The sequence below is a fragment of the Galeopterus variegatus genome, unplaced genomic scaffold (assembly GCF_000696425.1).
Source record: "Galeopterus variegatus unplaced genomic scaffold, G_variegatus-3.0.2 Scaffold8297, whole genome shotgun sequence".
Classification (NCBI taxonomy): Eukaryota; Metazoa; Chordata; class Mammalia; order Dermoptera; family Cynocephalidae; genus Galeopterus; species Galeopterus variegatus.
Genome location: NW_007734408.1, coordinates 24,079 through 27,969, shown reverse-complemented (window position 1 = coordinate 27,969; position 3,891 = coordinate 24,079).

Here is a 3,891-nt window from a genome sequence, read left to right as displayed (position 1 = left end):
ATGACATTTCAAACCAAGCCCTAGTATGTTTATATAATTTCAGACAGCATTTACTCTTGGGTGTCTCCTTTGAGTAATTTCTTTGTGGCTACTAATTATTTCACTGGACAGTATTATTATAATGTTAAAAGCATCTGAAGCCTCATGAAAAACTTTTAAAACAAGATTTATTGTGGAATAATTCTGCCATTAATGATCTTCCTTGGTGCAGTGGATTGAATGACCCCAAAGTCATTGAAGCTTAATCCCCACTGCAACTATTGAGAGTGGGAAATCCTATTATGGTAATTGAAAGGTGGGACCTTGAAGAGGTGATTAGATTGTGAGGACCATGTCCTAGTAAATGGAATAATATGTTGATGATTTAATGGTGTTCGTAGCCCTTGTTTTGAGGGCTTTAAATGGAGAGTGCATGAGGAGCTATCTCTCTCTCTGCTCCTGCATTCTGTCATGTGAGACACCTGGGTCACTATCACCAGCAACAAGGCCTTCACCAGATGTGTTCCCTGGACTTCGGACTCCCCAGTCTCTGAAACTGTAAGCAATGAATTTTGCTTTCTTACAAATCACCCAGTTCCAAGTATTTTGTTATAAGCAACAGAAATGGACTCATACACTTGGATTGTTGTTGAGTTTGGAAAATTGGTTCCTTTAATTTCTGTCTGTCCTCCAAACAGAACACTTGGTGGTACAGTAACAGAATATTAATTGAAACTATACCTATAAACTCCTAGGGATTCTTTCTTCTTAAAAAAATTTATTAAACATTCCATTTTTATTAAAAGCCATATAGTACAACAGTCAGAGTCCCGCTTAGCATCAGACTACCTGAGTTTGAAAGTAAGTGCCTGAGTGGTTAGTGCCTTTACCACCTCTTCACTGGGAAGTGTGTGTGTGTGTGTGTGTGTCTGTGTTGCTTTGTTGCCTCAGTTTTCCCAGCTAGAAAATAGGGACAAGAATAGCTTACCTCTTAGAGATATTGTGAGGACTCACCGAGATAAGATTTAACCCACTTAGGGCATAGTGAGTTTATGCTGATGAAATCGAGTTGTTCACAGGGCCTCTGGGGTCTTCTTCAAGGATACAGAATTATGTTCTTTATTTTAGTTCTGTTGTTCAAGTTGTATGAGTTTATCCTGACTTTATTCCCTTTGGTAACAAATTAGGTCTAGAGGTATCCTCTACTCTTGTTCCATACTGCTTGTGACGTTCTGAGGGTATCTGTGCATTAGTCTCCATTTATTCAGACATGAAGTTGGCATGAGTGATAAGTACATCAGTATCTGCTCAGCGTGTAATAAAATGTTTCATTAAATACAAGAATAAACATGGCATTTAGAGTTTTCAAGGAGAATTATATAATTTGTCTCCTATTAAGGTTGGGAAGAAAATTAATCTCTGGAGACTCAGTAGTCCTTTTTAGAGTTGTGCCATGTCAAAGGGGGGATACTAGTACTGTACTTCTTTTCCATCCTGGGAAGATCAAGTCTAGACCAGCAATTCCCAACTTTTACCTTCTGAGGCTACATTGAATTTTATCAGAATCTTTGTGCATTAGTGGAGTTTGTAAGGTGATGTTACAAACTTAGTTGTGGCAGAGTGTTGAGTGGAGGAGTTACTGGTTAATTTAGGCAGATCCAGGTTTTATGGAGGCTGAAGCTTTTAAATGAGGACGCTTTTTGAGAAAAAGAATACAAAATTTTAAAAACAAAATTTCTAGGGCTGCTTCCATGGCTTTGGAAGGAGCCTGTGCAAGGGAGGGCCTACACTGGCTTCTCAGGAAATAGGTCTCTGCTGATAGGATTGCTGCCACTTGAGTCTCCATGGCCATCAAAATTCATGCAGAGAAGTGGGTTATGGCAGTGGCAGTGGCAGCTGAATTGGCAATCAAGTGAAGGCTGTTGGGTAGGCATCCATGTCAATTGAGATGATTGGGAGTCCTGGCTGTATTCCTTTGCTATGTGTTATCATAAACGGAGTGGGTTACAACTGGTGGCTCAGTGGGTTGCTGCTATGTAACACTCATTTCCTTTGATTTGGAAGAAGGGACATGGAATATAGTCATAGCGATAGTGAGTACCCGCTGCATTTAAAATTCCTTGAAGAATAAAATTAATATTTGGTTCATTAAGTAATTGAGTCTGGCTTCTATTTTACCACAGTAATAAAACCTTGCTTTTGATGGACACCAGTTAATCTCATGATTGTCAAATTCAGTGGTTTTCTTCAAGTCCTTATTTTTCCTGATTTTTGTATCACATTTGACACTATAAATTATCTTTCCTTTCTTGAAACACTCTTTTCTTTTTTGTCACGTCATCATTTTCTTCTTACCTCTAAATGCTTTTCTGCTGTACTGAAAGTTTATCTTCCTACCTGTTTCCCTGTTAGGATTCTCTGAAGTTTGGTTCTTAAGCCCTCCATTCTTCCCTGTTTCCTTGAGAGCAGTGTGTTGCTCTTATAGTTTGACTACCACCTCTAAGGGTATTTGAGAGTATTGCTCCAAAATTTATATTTCCAACACTGACATTTATCTGAAGCCCCAGTCTATACATGTTTGCAAAATATTTCTACTTTATCATTTTGCTGTCTCTTCAAACTTAACATATCTAAATTGGAATAGTTTCCCCCAAACCATCTTTCCTTTTTAGCTTTTCTTGTTTTCAAGGTTCAAACCAGGGAAATCCTTTATTTTTTCAGCTTCCATGTATCTGTTAGCCATTCCTGCATCAGGCCTACTTGATTTATTCTAACACACTTTGATCCTCTTGAATTGTACTAATTTTTCATATTTAAGCTTGTGTAACCTGCCTTGCATAACCTGGACTTTTCCCATAAAAAGGCTATGTCGGGGCCGGCCCGGTGGCGCACTGGATAGTGCGCCGCTTGGGAAGCGCGGCGGCGCTTTTGATCCTCTTGAATTGTACTAATTTTTCATATTTAAGCTTGTGTAACCTGCCTTGCATAACCTGGACTTTTCCCATAAAAAGGCTATGTCTTTTTCCTCTAGGTTCCATATTTTTTATTGTTTATACTGTGTTTCACATCCTGCTTTGTGATGCTAGTTACCTCTTAATTTACGTGTGTCCTCAACTAAACTTATAGCTCTTGGGAGGTCAGAGTTGTCAAATGTCTTTTGACTTTTATCACTGTACCCCCCAATGCTTGCCTTTATATAATTATGTACTTTAATATCTACGGAACAAGTAATTTAAATTTAAAGTCACTTTGGTAGTTTGGAGATTTGCTGAAGGATCAATGAATAATGTTAAAAATGATCACTAAGAATCTGAGGCATGGAGGTCACTGAGCAAAGTTGCCAGAAGAAATCTTGATGTGAGTTAGTGGTGTCATGCTGTAGATCCTCTTTAAAACTTCATAGTACTCACAATTCTGTTTTCCTTTAGGAAGATGTAGAAGATTTTCTGAAATTTCAGCCATCTTAAATCAAAAGCAAATGTACTTTTTTATTTTTGGTAATATGTGTTCTAGGTGTCTGTCAATATGTGTACTATATATCCTGAAAAATTCCAATTATAAAAAAGACCAGTTACTGGTGGTTTAGAACATTGATTTGAACAGATCACCCGTGTGGAAAGAGATAAGTATAGAACCTAAGCAAGATGGGAAATTATATTGAAGACTGAACATAAAGCTGAGTCCTTACAAAGTGACACCCTTACTAAAGAGTGAATTAGAAAAAAATCTACTCCATAAAAAGAGATTGTAGGGAAATTTGCCTTTCTTGTTTCTGGCTGTGCATGGAAAGGAAAAAATCCCAACAATCCTTCCCCTGAGAATTCATAACTATCCTTTATGCAAGTTTGGTTTCAGAACTCATACTACATGTATCCAAAATATACAAGATTAGAATGTAGTTTAAAGTTACAA